Below are 24252 nucleotides of genomic sequence, written 5' to 3' on the forward strand. Positions count from 1 at the left end.
TAAATAAATTCACAAGTATTAATTAAAAAAATATGATGATATATAAATTAGGTTTATAGTAGCAATGGAAATTGAACAATAACATCCTCTTGCTTTGTGTCCTCTTTTTACGAGGCACTTTTCTAATTGTGGGTATGGATAGTTCATCAAATTGAACACCCTCCTCAATATTGTTGTCTCCCACTTGTTGAAATTCAAGGATGGTTTCCTATCGAGTTTCAGGAATGACAATCAAATCATTATGTGAAACAAACAATTCATCATGATCCTCTAGCTCCTCTTCATGCTCACTACCTGATAAGTTTGATTGTTGGGCTTCCTCTACACAACACAATTTAACTTTTTTAAATAACTTAATACCTCTAGTTAAATTATTGCATGTCATATAATATTATAAAGAACTTACCTCAGAATCATGACCACTCACTAGAATCTCCCCTCGATCTACCAAATGTTGTCGTAGGCCTTGGAACCATGTAATAAAGAATATTTTAGGTCCTCCTCTGAAGCTTCCTTTTGAAATTGGTGAACCTACATTAACAAACATAACCAAATTTATAAGGTATAATGAATCATAAGATACAATTAACTCTGAAGTTTTTCATGACTTCTTATGAAATAGAAAATATAGTAGATGAAAATATTCACTCACCAAACCACCATGAATGCTATTATACCCACTAGATCCTAATTTATGGGATCCAATACTTGACACCCTATCTTTGGTTGCTTTTGTTGTATCTTGAAGGCATCTTTTAGATCCTCCTTATATAGATGGCCTATAGTTTGGATTATTATGGGATTTCCTCTTAAATTTGGCATCTTTCATAAGTTCATCCCATGTCACTTGGTCTGTAATCCAAGCTAGACGTGGATATCTCAAGTCTTTTGTCAGCTTCGACTTTAAATTATCTCATTTAGAGTGCATGTATTTCCGTGCAATATCAAGAATAATATCCTTATTAAAACCAGGATTTCCAAATGCTATTATGACATCTTTAAAGAGACCCTCTTTCTTAGCATTGGATTTCTTCCTCCAATCCATTTGAATCGTATTTCCAAATAATTGTTTTGCATGATGAAAAATAAAGTGAAATTTTTTTAATCCCACTTCATCCTTCAAGGCATTTCCTTCTAAGGTGAGCAAGATTGTAACTTCTTGTGTTCCATTTGTAGTCACTGAGGATATTGTTGTAGTCTTAGGGGTTGAGGTAGATGCTCCTATAGGTGCATCAATCACTTTGTCATTTATTTCCTTTATTTTCAGTGAGATTGTGAAATTGTCAGAAACCCAACCAAAATATGAAACTATTTCTAAGCAGTTAGTAGTATGAAGATGATCCAAGACATTCTTGGATACATCATTGTTCAAGTTGTAGGAGTGAACAAGAATCAAGGTCAAACAACAAAGAAAGATTTTTTGACAATATTTGTAGTTCTGATTTTGTTTGTTTTGTTGGGATTGGTGCGCAAGAATTCATAGTTCTGATTGTGTTCATTCCATCTTTGTGATTGATACCTAGGAAGAAGTATCTAGAGGATGTTACATGTAACAAAGATAGTTCATCTTAAGTTGTAGTGACCAAAGTATCTACAATGCTATAAATGAAGAGGACAATAATTGAGGAAAGGTTAATGACCAATCATAATAAAGTTCTAATCATAGTGTTTAAAGAAAATAAAACACAATAAAAAAATATTAATTGTTAAATCATGAAAATGAAATCTATAATTAATTTTACTTGTTCAACTGAGCTAGGCTCTGCACTCTCCAACAATGCCCTTTCCCATAACTAAATTTGTACAAGTATTTCTTGTCTGATTGGAAAATTTTCAGGAGTATCTGATAGGAGCCTTAGTATTCTTGATTGTGAATCTATGAGACTCCTCAAGGAAACTTGTTCGGTCATTGGCGGGAGAATTTTGACTGAACCCACATCAAGAACACTAGTGTTTGTTGGAGTAATCCTTGAAATATCCTATAAGGAACACTTATAAATATTAGGATGGTATAATAGGTGACAATAATGAAATCAAACCCACACAAACATATTATTGAATCTTACGTCTGGTAAAACTATAGATGTAGTAGAGGGCACAACTAGATCCTTTATGCCAATAAGATTCATGCTCGATGGAGTTACTTTCAAGATGGCCTACATTCCACAAACACAAATTAGCATAGTATAATAGGGAACATAAGATAATTTAGCATACAAAGGACAAATTTCAAGCTTACCTCATGCACCATCATAGTAATTTGTTGCCCTTGTCCATTTTTTTACATATCAATCAAACCATTTAAGATCGGAGGATCCCCCATACAAGAATTGGTAGCATCCATGACCACATTCTTAAAAAAATAGAAAATGACATAAAAATAAGAAAATATTGATTAGAGAACATATGCATATAGCACCCATGGCCACTAGAAAAAGTTTTGTATATTCTAAAAATATTGAGATTATAGATAAAGACAATCATAATCACAATCATAATCCATGGAAGAATGCTATGAGATCATATATGTAGATTTTGGGTGCTCTTCTATCCTTATCCACATTAAACAACCATAGACAAATATAAATAGACCATAGAAACAAAAGATATCTATAAAATATGGTCTCCCAAGAAGCATTCTGCCTTAAGCCTTGAAAGTCATAAACCGCCCAATGGTCTATTCAACAGACTTCTCAAGAGAACAAAGAACAACGGTAATTGCCTTCAAAAGATCCATGTCAAACATTGTCACCCTGCAAGTGTGCTGAATTGAAATTTTGAAAAATAAACACACCTAACCAATGCTTTGGAATGTAAAAGCTACAAATATAGCACCCATTATAGATTTTATTTCTAAGTAATTAGAGAAAATTTGTATAGGGTAATGTTGTAGACAGTGACTGTGAAAGGACTGTGAACAGTCCAAAATCATTGTTTCAATGCTTCATGAATAGTCATCATAATTGATCAAGGTAGACAATCATCTATACTACCTATGAGTTGATAATACATAGTACACATAAAAGGACATAACATATGCAATGCTAACAAACCTTTCATCACTTCCCACACACCATAAGTGTAGTAGCATCATTCTAAGAAATCCGAGCCAGCTTCATTAAAACAAGGTCTCACTGGAAGTTAGTTAAAAGATCTCATTTCATTAATATAATTTACTTATTTATTAAATACTCTTATAGATTTTATCAAATTTTCAGGTTTAAAAAACAACATTTTCATTACGGTGCATTCTACTTGCTACAAAGAAAGATTGATTGAAGGCATTAGTGGATACAAACCCAGAATCAGGAACTCTGCACTGCTTTTTTCGGGTGATTTTCCACAAAATTTGGTACTTTAAGACTGAAATCTTATTTACAATTGAGTGATATTTTTATTCATTAACATTTGTATTTTTTCTCCCTATTTTCTAACGACCTAGTTTCCCATTGTTGCTTTAGTTTTTCTGAACAGCCAGTTTTGGATTGGGAGTTTCATTTTTTTTGCGACAAAAGTTAAATATCAATAAAGTAGTAGCTATTGTTTGTGCCTCTGAAAATTCTAGACCATTTCTTAAAATATCAAGCACTATCTTAAGAGGAGTTAAAAAAAAATGATTGCTTAAGATTTTCAGATTGTATAAATGCTGCCAGCCCTTCTTACGAATTTTCAGAGTTCAAAATTGTCTTCAAATATTGGCATCTCACAAGGGTTCTAGTTGACAGGGAAAATATGTGTGCCCAGAAAAAATATATTGAAAACCTCTTCGTCTAGTAATTCATCTATTCTAATTTTGATTCTGATATAAATATGGAGGCCTACGGATTAGACTTGGGGAAAAAGATAGTAAAGGTCATATTGTTTCGGTGATATTTTAGTTAGATTTGTTTGACAAATCCCAAAGTTAGTTATCTTAAATAGTAACTTGGAAGATTTCTCTAATAAGTTTAGAGAAAGCAGCTTGATGGTGAGGAATTGAAACATAGAACGATAGCTAGGTTAAATCACTCTCTTCCTAAGATTTGTATTCTGGTCAATGATTCCTTCCAAGTTTTGTTTCAATAAAAAAAGATGAGGACTTTGTGTTTTCTTAGGGCTTTTGTATTTTGAGTTTTTTTTTATAGTGTCTACAGAAATGCTATCCTCCCTACCAAATTCTCCCTACCATTATGCTTTGATGCATGTTCATACCTTATTCAAAGCTCCCGTTTTGGCACAACCAAGGAGGACACTAGCAAACATTTCTGAAATTTGACTTTACACCTATCAATTGTGATTAGTTAGATGAAATCTGCCTACATGTCTACCACAACATTTTGAACTGCTTGATAGTCAGTAGTTGTCTGCATTCACATACATACCCTATTTTTCAAAGTTTCTATTTTAGAATCCTTAGAAGCATTTTCAGATTATTCAACAACAAATCTATCTTCCTAAGAGTTAAGCATCATTAAAATATCCTTCCAATAATCAGAGTGAATGTCTTGCAAAATGAGGTTTTGTGCTATCAAAATTTCAAGCTTCAAACTATCAATATGTCTTTTCAAGACTATTTATTGACACATGGACCTCAGAGCTGATAACGTCATCCTTACTATTATACATGTCCTCTATTTAGGTGAATCTGTTATGTATTTGGATGAATCAAGAAGGCTGTGGTTCAGGCCCTGGAGTCCAGCAATTATCTATCACTACTACTAATACGTTATGCACAAATACATCAAATTTATTATGAGCCATATATCTATAGGTCTATGCCTTTGAAGACATCATCTACACCTACAACTATTCATGGTATCATTTGGACAACAAACGACAAATGGTATGAAAAGCTATCAAATTTCTGTTTAGTACTTAAATCTTCATTTTGAGTATAAAACAACAAACTATTAGGTCTTTACATTAGCCATAAGATAACTACATCTCCACAACCACGCCATCTGAATAGATAGCCATACTGTTGGACTTGGTTAAATTATCGTATAACTCCCAAGTCAAAGACAAATTTTAGAAGTTGAAAATTCATGCCATCTGGATAGAAAATCATGTCACAGGGAGACAAACTGATACAAAAATGTTTGATTGATTAGGGGGACTTGCCATCTGCAACAAAATGGTAGCTGCTATTTAATGATCCCTAGTCCAATAGTGCAATTAAAAATTTGAAGGCACTAGGCTAGCTGTACATATCATTCAATAACCATTGTACTGTGTCCCAATTCATATTTGGTCTAGGTTTAGCCACGGTTCATTTCTATAATAAACAATTGATGCTTTATGAATTGCTCCTACCTTAAATGCTTCTTAAGTTTATAATCAGCATAGTTGCAATTCTTGTCACAAGGTGCACCCTGGAAAACTATAAGGTGCAACAAAACATATTGACATCTTTCTGCACCTGAAAAAAATTAAAATTTTATCTTTTTATTGTATACAAAGGTGTAGAGGTGTATACAAAGTGCTATTGAGATTGTTGGGCTAGAAGCTATTTTTTGAACACCATCCCATGGCTATTTTGTAAGCTCCAGACTATCCACTATGACCTATATAACTGTTGGTTTGCGAACAACCAGAAAATATCAAAGCAAAATGATCTTCCATCTATTGATTCATCCAATACAACCCCTTCCACCATACAATTGTCCTCTTCTGTTAAATTTTAGAGTTTTCACTTAGTTTTTTCAATCAATGTTCTATATAAACCCCATAGTTCAATCTATGGATGCCAACAAGTCGTTGATTCTTTAGTTTCCTATTTTGGTACCTATTGCAAGTGTAATATATCATTTTGTTGAAGTATTCATTTGTCACTGGAGTATGTCTTGCTGCTCGTTCATCTGAATATTCAGATGATGATGATGTGTTATTTCCCTAAATGCACCATGTACTATCAATAATAAGAGTATGACTTATAACTCGAGTATTACTTCTTTTTGAAGAGAACATGACCCTTAGGTGCAAGATATGTTACAGCTTAAGAAATGCGAAACTTTGAAAACATGGCTTTAAGGTGAGATACACAAAACTAGAAATAACCTCTCTTGGGCTTGGGTAGTGAGACTCCAAAGTAGACCTCGTTGTATCGATGCTTATATTATTAAACATAAATAATAGTAGGTCAATAGTCAAAAGCCAATACTCATGAAATCAGGTAAGGAACAGTGTACATTAATAGTATCGGGGCACACTTGGAGCAAGAGGACATGTATCCTATGTTCTCTAGATGAAATCTGATCTAAAAAAGAATGTCTACCAAGTATCATGTGAAACATGAAAAACCATATATATATATATACAACTGCAAACACACATTTAGAAAGTTATTAATAACTTATTACCAAAGCCTTTTTTTATCTATACAATGGAAAGAAGGATGCTTTCGCTTGAACAACATTTGATATAGAATAATGAAGGCATGATACAAACTAGCCTCTCAAACTATAATAAGAATGTATTCCTACCGCCTATCTAAGAAGGCTTAGAAGGCTCAAAACTTGTTGAACCCATTACTATCTCTACTTAAAAATTATTCGGCTCAAAACTTAAAAATTTCTAGCTGATCTGGACAAGGTGGGACATAAACATGTCTTAAGGGAGAATTGGATACAAATCCATTCCAAACGTACAAACAAGTAGCTCAATGCTAGAGCAACTCAGTAGCCTACTAGGAGTGATTGGTAAAAGAATTGGACATATTCTACAGCAACAATGTGTACAATTCAAGAAACACTTTCAATGAAGGAATAATATGTTTCCAAATAGAGTTAGACATGGGGTTGCTACAGAATGTTCAAGATGGTATAGGAAATTTCAATGTAGGCTTTGCTACAGAATGTTCAAGAGTTAGACATTTTGCTGGAACTTTTTTCCTGGGATCCAAACTCTATGGGGTGAATCTCTGTTGTAATCAATTGTGTGATTGCTAACTCTCATTTCCTAGCAATTTATCAGGTTAATATTTCTTAGAGAACTCTAGTCATTCATGTTCTCCATTTAAATCATTGTTGATAAACTATTATTTGAAATCTCCATCATAGTTTATAATTTTGGGTCTCAAAGCAGTAAAGCTGACAAAGTTTTCAGAATAACCAAAAAATCACATAAATGAGTTAATGACAGTTATCACAAGGCCCTTAAGTCTTCAAAACACAACAAAGAGCAAGATCTATGTAACAGTGTGCATGATATAAGCAACATAGTCTCATCTCAAGAAATACAATCTATTATTCTATTTACTACCTAATTAATCCTAGGTTAGTGTTTTATTTCATTAAAATGATACTGCAAGAAAAAAAAAACATAAATAGCTGGTTAGTCATTTCATATAAACACCATAAAAATAGCCTAGTAGAATTGTTGAGGTAGAATAACCTAAAACATGTGGATTTAAATTTAATTAGAGAATGAGTAGCAAAATATAGAGAAAATACAAAGAATACCTATTATACATTCATCAAACAGCCTAAGTAATGATTATATGACACATAAGTAAACCAATTCCTTTACCCAAGCACACACATCAACATGATTTACAAAGACCATAGATAAATTTAAGATAAATTCAAATACACAATTTAACACCAGTAATCAACTACGTGTAAATTATTCCAAAAAAAAAAATTAGTTATCAGAGAATATGATATATATTTTCTTACATATTAGGGGTAGCTACAAAGTTAGCATTTTAAAAGATCCAATGTCATACTCCATAGACAAACACATTTTGAAAATTATAAATTCATGCCGAATGAGCTTTGAGAATGCATGGGTGTATCATGAACCCATTGTGCAACATATGTTGTCGGTGTTGCTAGTAACTCTATTGGCGAAATTTGTATATTTGTTTGTGGTGTTGAAATAAATGAGCAAAATCCTCAAACAGAATTATATATTTGTTTGTGGTATTGTTTTTGCATAGACAACCTGTATATTTATTCTGTATGCATGAAATTTCAATGGTTACTGAAAAGAATACATAAAGGGGTGTATCTTAGCCAACTTTGTAAGAACCCCTCTAAATTTTTACCAAAATCATGCATTCCTCCTCTTACACATTTTATCAAACATTGTGTGTGCTTCCTAAGGTCAAAAGGTTTTCTTTTGCAAATTTGGTAAGTACAGGTTGTGAATGTTTCATTACATAATAATGATGCCAAATTTACAAAAAAAAATGGAACATGTTAAGCACTCTGACTTGATGCAATATGTGTTTTTGTTGGACTTATGACAAAGAGTCTCCTCTATAGCACAAAAAAAGGGGATGATGAAAAAGGAGAAGCCAGAGTCCACAATAATGACACTGAAGACCATGATGTTGAAGTTCAAGATCCTATAGCATCGTAAATTGTACGCACTTGCTAAAGTGGTACAATTTCAAACCTAGTTTAGCACCTGCCTTGGCGCATTTTACATTTTGCATTGTATTTCCCCTTTAGCACTTAATTAATTAAATTAATTAGGTCTAAGGTTCTATTTTATCATCTCCCACATCATAAAGTTGGGCCCTTTCATTAAAGTGTACCCCTTTCATTTTATTCTTCCAATACATCATTTAATCAAAAACCCTAATTAGGTCCTATTTTGAACTTGGGGGCTTGATTTCGGGGGTCAAAACATCTCGAAATCACTTGTAACTTCGGGATGCTCTCTAAAATCATCATATCCGATGGCCCTAAAAATTTGGTGAAAATTTGTCGGGACCATGGCGCCCGGAGTGCACACGATCCCGGACATTTTTCCCAAAATTTTAGGAGCGCGATCCAATCATAAAATAAAGCTTAACCCCAAGAAATTGGCGGGAGATTCAATCTCTAGGTTGGCCAAAAGTTGAAATTAAGACCTAGGGTTTCATATATAAGAGCTCTCTTTCTTCATTTGAAAGGATCAGAATTTTGGTTTCAAGGACCTTCTATGCAGCGAAAGAGCAGATCTTTGAAGACTTCAACAACATTCAGCATCCATCCATCAAGCATTCATCAATTTCATTCATCCATTTAGGGCTTTGAAGGCATTGAAGAGCAATAAGGGATCACCGACTGAAGATTGGCTTGTACCCCTCCCTTGGGGTTGGGTATGATTTCATGATGTTTTTATGTCTTTGCATAAGCTTCATTACATCATTTGCATTCATGCTTTAGATCACTCTACATCTTGATTTGGGGCATTTACATTATCATTTACAAGCAATTAGGGTTTACTTTCTAGGTTGCTCTAGTTTGTTTATTTGCATTTTAGGATCTTGCACACACACAAGGTCTGCACACACATTACTTTTACAATACAACTTGCTATTGGTGGAGGTGGAAATCACCAAAGCGGGGGTTTGACTAAGGCAAAACCCTATATAGCTGCCCACCATACCTTTTCAGATATAAGTGTAGGTTTCGGGATTCGGACGACGCCGCAAGTTGCAGATCTGACGGAAGCAGACTGAGACAGAACTTCACACCAAATTCCAACCCAGAAGAACAGGACAGGGGCGTGGGGCACCCTGGTCCTGCCAAGACAGGGGCGCTGGGCGCCCTAGTCCTTCTGTCAGATAGCAAGTTTCAGCATTTTTCCGACAGTTTTTCAGGTTGCAAAACAACAGTTTCAGGAGAAGAATCAGGACAGTGGTGCCCGCGCCCTCGTCTCGAACATTTTCACTCAGATTTTAACTCTGGGTACACATCTGCAGTCTTGTCTTGTCCTTGTGTTTACAATTTTCCATTGTTTAATCTTAATTCTGCAATCTTGTTACTAGTTCATACTTGCACTTTGGGCTTAAGAATTGAACTTGCATCATTCTATCTATCATTTGCAACAAAGGAATAGAAATCCTAATAGGTAGCCCATGGCTCTCTCTTCCACAAAAAGAAGTAGCCAATTGTGTGATACCTCTAGGCTCTTTCGTATTCCACAAGTGTGTGATTGAAAGTGAGATTAGGGCATGTTTGCTTAGTGTCACTTTTTCCCACACACATTTTGGTGAACCTGACGTGAATCTTATTATTGCTTTCTCTTGCATTACGTTTGTTAGATCTAAATCTAGATTTAGCGTGTTTCATTTAAGTTTCATTTTCCAAAAAAAAAAAAAAAAAAAAGGAGGAAAAGAAAGAGTGAGTTTTGTTTCTTTGCATTGTGTGCAATTTTTATTCCAAAATGTCAGATTTTTATTTGCAAGATGTTCATATTTGTGATGATTATGAGTTAGATGAAGCTTTAGATGAGTTTTTGAAACCTAAAGATACCAAACCTTCATTTTACCAAAAACTCATAAACATTGTTACTATGCCATTCCGTTGTGATGAGAAAGATAAGTCAAATGATTCCTCTCAAGGGTACATTCCTATCAACTCTTCCACTAAATCTAGTAACATGGTTGTTTTCAATGATCCCCTCTATGAAGAGATATCTCCTTTTGAATCAGAAGATAAACCTTTTAATAGATATGATCATGGTTTGTTGGATGATGCCCTTGATGACTTTGTGGCTCCTAAAAAACGTTCCCTTCATGAGGATCCTTTTGTGCAAGAAGATGACATTATCCCTACATTTACTAGTGATGGCATTTCATTTTCCAACAAAATTCCCACTAGAGATGATGAATTAATGATAAATGCTTACCCTTCTCTTAAAGTTTGTCTTACCCATAAGCATCCCTTAGAGAAAGAAGATGAAATAAAAAGCAATTTCCTTAATTCTCTCTCCCCTAAAGATCATATTGAACATATTTTGAGGAAAGAGGATGAGTTTAACACATCTATTGATGCTATCCCTCCTAAGGATGAGGAATTAATAAACAATGTTATCTCCTCTCCCGAAATTGACAATACTTCAAACATTCCTTTCAACAACCTCACTATTTGGGATGAACCATTAGAAGAAGGTATAGATTATTCTCTACCCCTAGCCAAAGGAGATGAAATCAAGATTGAAAACTCCCTTGATAGTTTCTCACCTTCCTTGAATCTCAATCATTCTCCCTCTAAAAATAAAGCATCTCCCTCTCCTCAACTTGGTTCTACTCATAAGGAAACCCTAGTTCAAAACAAGATGGTTAACATCTCTTTCAAAGATCTCCACCTCAAAAGTGAGACTTTAGAGAGTAATGTTGATCCTTCTCCTAGAGAGTTTATTCCCCATGAAGGTCCTTTGATGATAGAGGATGATATGACCTTTCCTAGTATTACTCTTCCTACTGGAACATCAATGCCTACCCCTTGTCCCTCTCCTAAAATTGATTTAATCCATGATAAGATTTTAGTGCAAGAGAAGACTATCAATAATTCTTCCAACACTTTTGTTCATCCCTCTAAACCATCCTCAATTAATTTGATACGTGTGAATGAAACACCTAACAAACCTCTCTTCACTGTCCAAGGTGCCTATCCTTCTCAAAATTCTCAACCTTTAAATAAGCCTATCTTAGTGGTCCAAGGTGGTTATGCTAATGATTCTTTTTGCACTCCTAAGAAACCTATTATTACTGTGCAAGGAGGTTATTCTACTAAGAGCCCTTATGAGTATGCTAAGCAACTGACTAGAGAGAGTTATAATGCGGTTGCTCATACCTATAATACTAGAAATAATAGGCAGCCTAATCCTCCTCCTGTAACTCCAGTTTCTCTTCCTAATCCTCAACCAATTCTTCCGCAAGCTCCACCGATTTCACAAGTTCTTGGTAAGGAATATGATCTCATAGAACAACTTAAAACTACTCCTGCTAAGATATCCCTTTGGGATTTGATCCAAACTTCTTCCACTCATCATGGAATGTTACAAGATGCCTTGAAAGATTTGAATGTTCCTCCACCTAATACATCTAGTAATATAGTGTCTTTGGTTAACTCTGTGATGAATCCTAAAGCTCAAATTGTGTTTACTCAAGATGAGTTGCCTACTAGTGAAATTCAACATCAATATGATCCCTTGATGATTGTGGTTATCATAAATGACACTGCTATAAGATGAACACTGGTAGATAATGGTTCTCGCCTTAATGTGTGTAGCATTAATCTATTGCATAAGATGAATGTGGATACATCCCTTATTGAGCCTGACTCTCGTCCCATTCGAGGCTTTGATAATGTGGCTAAGTCTTCATTAGGTATTATCACCTTACCCATCACAGTGGGACCTATTACTTTGCCTACTCCTATCCATGTTATGTTGGGAAATCTAACATACAACTTGTTATTAGGGAGACCTTGGATTCACAGTATGCAAGTTGTCCCCTCTACATTGCATAGACAAGTTAAATTTATTTATAATAATAAGAGATATACCTTGATAGGTGATACTAATTTTCAAGCTTGTTTGCAAACATCTACCTCCAAAGGGAGTTCTTCTAAGCCTTCCTCTTCTAGTGATGACTCATTAAACAAGATACCTATGGATGAATCATTACCCTCTGATAATCAAAATTCTTTGGATGAGTCTGAAGTTCCTGAAGAAGATTCTTCTCAACTTGAATCTACACATGAAAAGGCTTTTGATCCTGAGAAGGTTCTCGCAAAAGATGATTGGGGATCTCTTGATTTCAATCCCACCTTTGTAGGTGAGTATAGGGTTCCTCCTAGAGAGTTTAAAGTTAAAAAGAAGGAAGAAACTAGAGATCAATCAGTCTTACCTGAACCTATGAGCAATAATTTTGTGGCTGCTTCTCAAACTTCTTCTCCTCACACCTCTAATTCTGAAGAATTTGATTCTTTGTCTTATGAAAAACCACCTTTTCTTTCTGAAATGGCTAATCGTTATGGTCATGGTTTTCATATTTTGGCTAAGAGTGGCTATAGTGGAAATGGTTGTGGCGCAAATGAACAAGGAATTAAAGTTCCTTTAGAACATAACATGCATGAATATTCATTTGGACTTGGATATAATCTTTCTAAGCCCACCAAAGCATCTAAAAGACCATCTCTCAATGTGAATGCTATATTTAGTAGTGATGATGATCTCACTTCAACTAAATCATCTTCTACTTCTATCAACTCCTATTCCCCTCATAAGGAAATCTTGGCGATGAACAAATCTCTTTATGACTCCCCTCAAATCTCTAAATCCACTTATGAATCTTTATCTCCTATTCATCATAAAGTCCTTTCCTCCAGGGATAAGGCTCTAATAAATTACACTCATCTTTCTTCTAAGATTTCTTGTAACTATCCTTCTTCAATTTTTATCATTTTATACATGTTTTTGATCTCACTTATAGTTGAGAATTCAACATGTCATATTCAAATACCTCATTCAATCTATCATGTCTTTAAATAACATTAATGGCTATTATGTTGCTCATCATTATGTGACATTGGTAGCTCATCTACTAAGGCTCATTGTCATTCATGATGGTACAATTTCAAGTGCAATCATATTTTTGAAGCAACATAATAGCCTAATTTTTCTATGTTATCTCTTGTTCCTATGGGGTAATAGTGTGGAAATACTGATCATCTTTGCTTTAGAATTCTCTTTTCCTAGATATGGGAGAAGATGTGTATTCTCTTCCTACCCACTTCTTGTGAGGAGCATTTTACATACACTAATGCCTTGCTTGCATGAACCCAGGTGAGTATGTAGTACATTTTGTTTATGTCTAAATCTCTCCCTGGAAGATTGTGTAAGTCCTTCTCATTGTCCTTATCCTTGAGAGGCAATGATCTTTCCTTATTTTTATCTAAGGATCCACTTTTTCCTGTTTTGTGGATGGTGTGAACTTTATTACTTGATTTCTTGTATGCATTTGTTGTTGTTTGTTCAAGGATTCTCTCTTACAAGAGGTGTAAGTCCTTGACTACAACCTCTTTTGCACTTGGTAAAATACATCCATAATGAATTCACTCTCCCAATTGGGTTAAAAAGAGCATCATCCTTCATTAAGAATTACTTTCACTTCTCGAAACCAGAGCACAGACTCTTAGAGCGAGATGTCTCCATTTTTCTTTTATGCAAGGTGATTATTCTCTGAACTAGAGCACAGACTCTTAGAGCGAGATGTCATGCTTTTGTACTATACATATACAGGTTGTAGCATACTCGGGCATAGACTCCTATGAGGTGCTTCTAACCTCACTTACACACACATGCATGAGGTTGAGTGGAACTAGCAGCATAAGGCTAGACTTTCTCACTCTCCTCCCTTACATGGATCACCTAGACAGACTCTAGGGGCTAGTTTTCCATGTCCTTTTTCCCATGGATCACCTAGACAAGATCTAGGGGTGAGAAGTCCATGTTTTCTCTCTCACTATTCTTCTCATGGATCACCAATGTGTGTATTCATGCTTTTTTCCTTTCTTTTCTTCTCTTTGCATTTTGTTTCCATTGACATCCTTCATCTTGCGTTAGAGAACTCTCAAATCCTCAAACTCTTTATTGTGTTGGAATTGAGATTTAGTCCTCTTTCTTACCAAGTGATTCTCCATTAGTTTTTGATCTCATATCAAATCTTCTTGTGAGCACTTGTCATCAATATTCTTTAACAATTTGAAGTGGTAAACATGATACCCTGTTTCAACTCACTAAAATTAGCAAGCCGAAACAGAGGGGGGCATATAGCTACCCTCGAATTTTCATCACCTTCCTTAGTAAGCATTAGGTGATTTTGTGATCTAACATGTGTTTTGTAGGGTGCGGTTCCTAACTATGTACTGCAGATACCACTGGAGGCTTCGTTCGATAGACTTATGGATATATCTTTTTTCAAATAATGTTTACTTTTCTGTACTTTAGCTTGCATATGCACATAGTGTTCATATGACCGCTAAAGTTGGGGCTAAATGTAGCGTCGTAAATTGTACGCACTTGCTAAAGTGGTACAATTTCAAACCTAGTTTAGCACCCGCCTTGGCGCATTTTACATTTTGCATTGCATTTCCCCTTTAGCACTTAATTAATTAAATTAATTAGGTCTAAGGTTCTATTTTATCATCTCCCACATCATAAAGTTGGGCCCTTTCATTAAAGTGTGCCCCTTTCATTTTATTCTTCCAATACATCATTTAATCAAAAACCCTAATTAGGTCCTATTTTGAACTTGGGGGCTTGATTTTAGGGGTCAAAACATCTCAAAATCACCTGTAACTTCGGGATTCTCTCTAAAATCATCATATCTGACGACCCTAAAAATTTGGTGAAAAGTTGTCGGGACCATGGCACCCGGAGTGCACACGGTCCCGAACATTTTTCTCGAAATTTTAGGAGCACGATCCAATCATAAAATAAAGCTTAACCCCAAGAAATTGGCAGGAGATTCAATCTCTACGTCAGCCAAAAGTTGAAATTAAGACCTAGGGTTTCATATATAAGAGCTCTGTTTCTTCATTTGAAAGGATCAGAATTTTGGTTTCAAGGACCTTCTATGCAGCGAAAGAGCAGATCTTTGAAGACTTCAACAACATTCAGCATCCATCCATCAAGCATTCATCAATTTCATTCATCCATTTAGGGCTTTGAAGGCATTAAAGAGCAATAAGGGATCACCGACTGAAGATTGGCTTGTACCCCTCCCTTGGGCTTGGGTATGATTTCATGATATTTTCATGTCTTTGCATAAGCTTCATTACATCATTTGCATTCATGCTTTAGATCACTCTACATCTTGATTTGGGGTATTTACATTATCATTTACAAGCAATTAGGGTTTACTTTCTAGGTTGCTCTAGTTTGCTTATTTGCATTTTAGGATCTTGCACACACACAAGGTCTGCACACACATTACTTTTACAATACAACTTGGCTATTCGTGGAGATGGAAATCACCAAAGCGGGGGTTTGACTAAGGCAAAACCCTATATAGCTGCCCACCATACCTTTTCAGATATAAGTGTAGGTTTCAGGATTCGGACGACGCCGCAAGTTGTAGATCCGACGGAAGCAGACTGAGACAGAACTTCACACCAAATTCCAACCCAGAAGACCAGGACAGGGGCGTGGGGTGCCTTGGTCCTGCCAGGATAGGGGCGCTGGGCGCCCTGGTCCTTCTATCAGACAGGAAGTTTTAGCATTTTTCCGACAACTTTTCAGGTTGCAAAACAGTAGTTTCAGGAGCAGAATCAGGACAGTGGCACTCGCGCCCTCGTCCCGAACATTTTCACTCAGATTTTAACTCTGGGTACACATCTGCATTTTTGTCTTGTCCTTGTGTTTACAATTTTCCATTGTTTAATCTTAATTCTGCAATCTTGTTACTAGTTCATACTTGCACTTTGGGGTTAAGAATTGAACTTGCATCATTCTATCTATCATTTGCAACAAAGGAATAGAAATCCTAATAGGTAGCCCGTGGCTCTCTCTTCCACAAAAAGAAGTAGCCAATTGTGTGATACCTCTAGGCTCTTTCGTATTCCACAAGTGTGTGATTGAAAGTGAGATTAGGGCATGTTTGCTTAGTGTCACTTTTTCCGCCACACAGATCCAACATTGAGTTCTCAAATATTGACCCCCCATTAGGATGGGGGACCCTTGATCACTATAGCGAAATCATAAATTCATAAGCAGTCTTTGACCTAATGTAATATGTGTTTTTGTTGCTTTAATCAGTTTCAGATACATTTAGATATACTACACAAGACTTTACTCTCTATCTATATTTTAAAGTCAATGTTCTAGTAAGATACAGTCATGTAAGAATGCTATGTAACAACAAGAAAAATGTTTTGTAAATATGCTATTTAACAGCAAGAACGAAGTTTTGGTAGGATGCAATCATGTAATCATGCTATGTAATGACAAGAATAATATTTTGGTAAGATATAGTCATGTAATGCTGGGTAGTCTAATACTCCTATAGGGGCTATCATACCTGCCCTATTTGTAGATATTAGTTTCCTACGCAAGATCTCAATCACTAAAGGTTATCATTTATGTTTATGAACCCAGAAGAAGCTCATTCAGTTTTGATCTATGCACTTCGAGCTTGGAAATATAAATTCATCATACACATGCTCTATAAATGATTTTCCAAAGTGGTTACCAGATCAGAGAATTTTATCGTGTCTTATTTTCTGAAAAAGTTTACATTACTTACAATTGAAGGGTTTTACTTTTGTTTGATCTTGGATTTGTAAGTTGTTTTGAGCTCCTTTGACAGGTTGTGCATGTTAATTGTGGAATCCTTTTCATCATAAACCATCTATGTAAGATTAGCTCTTTCATATGTCATTATTACCAAGATTTGTTTAGATTTGATTAGAGTGAAATCCATGTTGAATGTGTCTTTCCAGATCTAAACAGTTCCTACTCGCTTAATATCTTTAGCACAGTACATTGCGATTGCTTTCATGTTTTACTGTTAGCACCGTCTATGCAATGTTTTCTCTATATTTCAAAAGGAAAAATATGTATTCATTAAAAGTTCTTGAATATATCCGTTGGGTCTGGAATGTCTTGTCATGATACAGTAATTAATGATGCTATTACAGGCCACACGAATTGGTTTCACAATATCCCAAACTGTAAAATGGTTGGGTGTTACTGCAGTCCGTTTCAAAAAATAGTAAGGCAGTATTGCTAGAGATAAATTAGGTTAAGAGTATACTACGGAAACATTTAGGTGTCTACACACCTTCTAAGGGAACCTTTTGGTTGGATGCAATGTTTATGGACTTCTTTTCTGCTGAAATTTGGTTACATTCAAGGGGTGTCTGTTCCTCCAAATGGTTATTGATAGCATGAATGAGGTGTTCATTCTCTGAAATTTTCCTAGGACTTGCATCTAGCCTCTATGATATGGCCTCCCATATGTTGTGCACAATAACATAGGGAGAATGCATGCTCAATCCTAGATCATCATTATGATAATCGCTCTACCCTAGTACTAGAGTAAGCCCATTGGACTATTCCTCATGGTAGATCTATTTCAAAATGTTGTTTCTAGCGTTCTTTATCAGTCCTGACAATATTTGATTTGTTATATATTTGGAATTTGATTACTTTATATTTTGGTTTCTCGATCCGAGTTTCAAAAGAACTAGACTGTAATTCAATCTTTGTGATCTTGCCAGATATTTATTTCTCACATGCAAAATTTTCAATCCTATTTTTCATTGTGTAGCTATTGCCATCACATTTCAAGTTTTTCAACTCCCTTGATTGATGCCTACTTGTTGTTAACATACCATCAACTTCAGTTAGCCACTAGGGACAATGATACAAACCCTTCTCTCTTCTCTTATTTTTTGTGTTCTATTTATCTCCAGTCTTTCTTCCCTTTCTCTTTTCATGATCTTCTATGAACCTACTATGTACACTAATCTTAAGGCATCCCTAGTACTCAAAATATTTTGATCATGTTAAGTGTATTCTAATCATCATCAAGAAAATTTATAACTAGGTTTTTCATAGGAGCAGCTAGAAAATTGGCACAAAACCTGAAATTTCAAAGAGAGTTTTTCTTCAATATTATTTACAAACTTACATTATCTATAGTTTTAGGAATTATAAATAGTGTTAGCATTAAGGAAGTTCAAGGATGACCATACAAGAAAAGAGGTTTTAATAGGAAACTCTAGAAGGTAGCAAGTTCAATCCCATTTGAAATTGTTTTGTATAGCAATTGACAAGGAAAACAGTTGGATGGTAAATTCTTTTTTTTTTTTGCGAAATCGGTTTCCCAATAGTATTATCTTCTAAAAAGTGTTTGGTCTAATATTGTGATAGATGGTTATCTAGTGAAATAGATTTCATACATATTGGAATAAAACTTCGAAAGCATGGAACACATACATATAAAGTTCTCTCACATGCTAGTAGGTAAAATTTTCAAATTTTCAATTTTTTTTTCTTGTCTTTTAGGTTTCTTAACTTGTTCCAGTTCCTTTCAGTTTACTTGTGTAAGGAAAATATTTAAGATTTATAAAAAATGACCATAAATTCAATAGCCACAAACTACATCCAAAGGAAACCACCAAACCCCCAAAATTGACAAGATAGCTATTAATACATGAAAACATAAGAGAGAAAACAATGGTCATCAAGGCTTTTAGATTCCTACTTGGACCTTTTAAATAATAATGGAATTTTCATGGGCAGTTGGGAAGTCGTTCTAAAGTTTAAAAATGCTTGTAAAATTATAGTGATAAAGATTCTCTCTTCTAATGGAATTTTGAATAGGGACTATTAGCTCATCAGAAAGCATGCTCTTCATAACAATTTGTAATGTCCCTTTGTATCCTTATTCAAAACATAGTGTCTTTGTCTATATTATTTTCTCAACTGTTTCATCCAAGGCTATGTAGACTTCATATTTGGGAGTGGGAGGTCACTTTACAAGGTAAACTCTGGTCTTTTTCTATAACTTAATGTTTAGAGAAAATCAATTACGTCATGGAAGGTGACAGAATAGTTGTTAAGAAGGGATGTCACCTGCACGTAAAAGGGGGAGGATATGGAGTCATGGCTGCCTCTCAATGTAATTCTCCAAGTGAGAAGTCAGGATTTTCGTTTGTGAATTGCAAAGTGACAGATACTGCTTCATGAGGCATCAAAGTGTATGACATCAATAAGGATGGATATATATCTTTCATGAAGGTTCAAGACATGTTATGAAAGAATAAAATCAATGGTAGTTGGATTATCGAAGATTCCAAAGATTAACACAATACTACAAGTCCAAGATAACCCAGCTATACCTCATTCGCCCCTCCATGTAGAGGGCCATAGAAAGCACCACTTGCTCCAGCAAGTGTTGTATAGACATTCACACCACTACACACAATATGCTAGATGTAAGAAATAATAACTCACTTCTAAGTTATTAAATCGTGCAGTTTACATCATGACAAATTTATTTTTACCAAAGAGACCATCATTTAGTTTGCATGGCTTCTCTACCCTGCTTCAACTGGCATGTGGAGGAATCTTTAGTGGTATTCACTTGTGTTTTTACTGTGTCTTTTGCATTGGTAGAGTTTAGCTGGGGATTCGCGATGGTTGCTAGTGCCCATGGACTAATATCAACACCCAGTGCAAATTACAAGTAGTAGATCAAAGACCTTGTAGGGTAAAGGAATTCCCAACTTGTTTTCTTTTGCAGGAATATTCTAAACATTGTTGGTTTGTTTGTTTACAAAGCCATGAATGTAGATTTGGCATCCTCTGCCTTTGGTAATATTCATTTTCTTGATCACATAATATTGCCCTTGCCATCTTAAGCTCAGTTTTATCACTGAAGCCAGGTGATTGACAATCATTTCAAGTTGTCCTCTGGATAGCACCAATTGGCTCATTTTCTACATCTCTTCTTCCCTCAGTAGTAATAGAGAAAAACCTTTAACCTGGAACACTACAAAATGAGTGTTTGCGAGGGAAAATGTTACCTGAGTTAGAGGTCTTGAGAATAAAGAAACATCAAAGCTGCAGAAAACACGACCATTCCAGGTTCTTGCAAGAAGATTACCCAGTATGTATCTACAAAGATAGCACGTGGATTGTTTAACAAAATGCCTGGAAGACATGTCATCTTGACGAATGAAATGGTTGCAGAAGGTGCACAAATTAATTTGTTGGATAGGCTTTAAAAACTTTCAAGAAAATGCATTTGACAGGCGTAAAGCCAGATTAAACAACCCTAGCCATTGTCTTGGTGCACGTAAGAGGAGAAAATAGAATTATTTATTTGTCATTAGGATGAAAAGTTAATTACATTTGGTCTATCTCTCATTGAATGAATAATCTTTATCCGATGTTGTAAGTTCCAACTGCCCGCTAGACATACATGTGAAATAATGGAATCACAGACAATGCACTTAAATTGTTTGATAAGAAAACCTCATAGAGATGTAGTATCATGGAATACGATGATAGAAAGAGTTGCAGAAAATGAATTTCTGCCAGATATTAAAGTTGGAAATGCTCTGGCACACGCGTATGCAAATGTGGAATCATAAGAAACGCACCTGAAGATTAAGACAAAAAGCATGAAAAAAAGGCTAGGGATCGAAGCAAACCAGAAACTGACAACACCAAGAGGGACCACATCAAATCCAATGCCCATTCTAATTATCGGCTTTGAAAACATAGAATCTATGCATCTAAAAGGACCTCACGAGTCTTCCCAACCGACCCTGCCCCCAACAAATTAAAATGTCAAAACCCAAGATGCCTCCACTTCAGCAGCTCCAGAATCAACCATGTCAACCATTGAGACACAAGAAGGTAAAGTAATCTCATTTTATCTCCTCCTGAATCTGGAAGGAGGGCGCTGCCAACAGTGTCTCCACGTTAGCAGCAGCAGCCAAAGCATTCCATCGAGTAGAAATTGTTTGTTTTATCTCTTCCAAATCCCCAAACACTCTCTATAACCCATTCCTAGTTATTATGGGTTCATTTAAAAGAATCCAGGGACTCCCTTGAGAAAGAACAAGACAATAGTTTTAACTTTCCATTCAGAAATAAGCTCAATCAAATCATCAGGAAGTTCAAAAGGGACCACTTTACCTGCAGTGTACTATGTGGCTAGGGTTTCAGAAGACCTAGAGATTTCTACATTCACAGTTGCATTGTCCTGGCCATGTGAAGCTGAACTACTACATTGTGAGGTGAGGATTTCCAGGTGCAGATGAATCTGGAAGGAGGGCCCTGCCAATAGTGTCTCCACGTTAGCAACAACAACCAAAGCATTCCACAGGGTACAAATTCTTTGTTTTCGCATGCAAATGTGGAAAACCTCTAAAAATGGATTCGACCCACCTTGGGCTATGGCATTGATCTCTAAACCCCTTGAAAAAATGGGTTCGACCCAGATTGGGCTATGGCTTCAGGACCAATTGCTACTTGTTCTATTGCATCCCCACCTCTGCTCCCGGTTCCTGCTTCCCCCATAGCTCCTGCCTCCGCTAGCCGGATGGGAAAATATGGGCAGGTTTTGCAGGTTAAATAGAACCCCTCCATTCCTTCCCGCGATCGCGCCATTGATAACGTACGCCGTGAAACAAGGAATTACCAAATGATGATTATGGACTGAGAACCTCAAAGAGATGTAGTCTTAGATCATGGAATACAATGATAGCAAGAGTTGCAGAAAAGTTATGCTCCTACCGTCGGTCGAGCAGAGACATGCGTTGATGAGTTGAGTTTGAAGTAAATGAGGAAAAATAATTTTATTTCAAGGAAAGTTTTTTTCTATTGTCTTAATTTAATACAATTAAACAATAAAAAATACATGTTACATTTTAAATATGTATTTAAGACAATATTAATATATTATCTTAAATAAACATCTCAAATGCCCCTTCTGTGTAGTAGTGTTGGGGTTATACATTATTGTTGATTAATACTTTATTTGTGGTGTCCTTGTTATTTTTTTTTGGATGGCATTTTTTATAGTTTGGAGGCAGTTTTTCGCATATAGTTGTGGCTCATGATTGCATTACCCACATCGTTTTAGCTTGTATAAAGCTCTAGTACGCTAGTTGTCTTTATGCTGACATCGGTGCTTTCATTGTTCGATGGTTGGTGGTTTAGTCAAACATAGAGCCGATGCATTTGGAATTGTGCTTGGTGTTCTTTCTCTGATCATGGAGTTAATTTTATGCGGGGGTGGAGTGCATTTTTTTTGGCATTCTACATTGACTTTGAGTAGCTATATTTTTTTGTGATTTGGAAGTAGTTTAATTAATTATTGCACCATATGATGGGTTATCATTTACCGTGACCCACCATTCTCATTCATGGTCAGTGATATTATTGGTCCGTATAAAGTTTTTTTTGGCACTTATTTGATATTGGACAGCCCACATTTTATTTTGGTAGTCAATTCTTGCTAAGGTCTTATCCTTGTTGTGGCCAACATCTTTCTTGTCGGTGTTATCGTTTGGATTTGTGGATCAATTTATTGTTGATCGCTGCTACAGTTTTGTTCGATGGTTTGTGCACGAGAACCTACCTTTGAATCAGCTTCTTCAGCCTGTAGTTTCTCATGATAACCGCGTGATGATTATAAGTATGCTTGAACACCATTTTTATTTTTCTCATAGGCGTACTGTATATTATCTTGTGATTGCATTTGTTTTTATTTGCCTACACATTTGTTTTGGTTTGGTCGATATTGCTTCTTGGATGATGAGATTTTTATCTTAGTTTTGCATTTCACTAATTTGTGATCAAGCATTTTATGGTTTCAGTCCCATATTTTGTGCAAAATAAATCGGGTTTATCATTGATTGCATCATTTCCACATCTGCTCATCTTCACATTCCTTCTAGTCAGCTTTTTTATCCAATCGACGTTTTCCTTTCAATTGATCTACGTTACATTACGAGGGTATATCAGTTTGATAAGTGGACTTATTGTTCTTAAGGTTGCTCCACTCACTATTACATTAGCCCGTGAATCTGGGCAGTTACAACAATGGACTATTGTGTCAAGAGATAGCTTTCTATTTATTGCATTCCCAATGGATCTGGGATGGTGTTGTTCGGTTGAGGCACGCGATAGCTCGCTTGCTCCCCATTTTTAGTTCTTTGTTTTGACAGGTTTTATTGAATATTAATCCCACATTGCTATTGCTCTGAGTCTTCTTTTTATATATGGTGGCTATTAAAATATCGAGATGTATCAGATTGTACCTAAGTCGGCAACGGTGGTAATTTTTGTGCTATGTTGGATTTGCGTTGTGAATTTAGTTGTTGTAACCCGTTTTCTTACTGGAATTTACTTTTTCAGTGGTAAATACATTTGCTAGATTGGTGCGTGCAATTGTCTGAACCAAAGCATATCCTCGAGGGAAAACAATTATGGATGGTTGATGCTAACCAATCCCCTGCCTTGGAAGTGGAGATGAATCTCCACCCTCCATGACACCTATCTCCCTTAATGTCAGTAGCTTTCTAAGAGGGAAAATTTGTGGTTAAAATTGGTTGGTTTTTGTTCTTTCTATTATTAAAATTATTCATTTGTTCATTTATTAAAACCTTTAGAGTTAATTAAGTATACAATTTATAACAGTTCATTAATTATTAGACAATGCTCAAACATGTCTCTATTTCGGCGACTTTTTGAAGAAACCTTGGTCCTTCTGAACTTCGGACCGAAATAGAGCTTATGTCATTGATCTATGATCATCCAACGGTCATTGAGTTGAATGATTAATTTAATATTTAAATCTAAGTAATGAATAAAATTATACTTTGTTTATTTCATTTTATTTGATGTATTTTTAGTTCTCTATTGGTTAATTGTTGAATTAGTTTGTAGATCTAGGGTTAGTGGTTGGATCTTTATGGTTTACAAATAGGTCACTATTTAGCATACATAGATGTATGTACCTATTAT

The 24252-nt window shown here is 35.5% G+C and overlaps 1 long non-coding RNA gene across 3 annotated transcripts; it reads right to left on the minus strand.

Moving 5' to 3' along the window:
* LOC131049399 (uncharacterized) lies at positions 1–22034 on the minus strand. 3 transcript variants are annotated; one of them, XR_009372060.1, is made up of 7 exons: positions 21670–22034; positions 21418–21558; positions 2240–2353; positions 2067–2156; positions 1743–1979; positions 407–531; positions 1–321 (listed from the first exon to the last, which is right to left on the minus strand). It is a non-coding gene; the product is annotated as an uncharacterized LOC131049399 (long non-coding RNA). The 3 variants fall into 3 exon arrangements; XR_009372061.1 differs by lacking the exon at positions 2240–2353; XR_009372059.1 differs by having other exon boundaries at positions 2067–2353.
* Positions 22035–24252: the final 2218 nt, after the last annotated feature.

The sequence above is a fragment of the Cryptomeria japonica genome, chromosome 3, assembly GCF_030272615.1.
Source record: "Cryptomeria japonica chromosome 3, Sugi_1.0, whole genome shotgun sequence".
Classification (NCBI taxonomy): domain Eukaryota; kingdom Viridiplantae; phylum Streptophyta; class Pinopsida; order Cupressales; family Cupressaceae; genus Cryptomeria; species Cryptomeria japonica.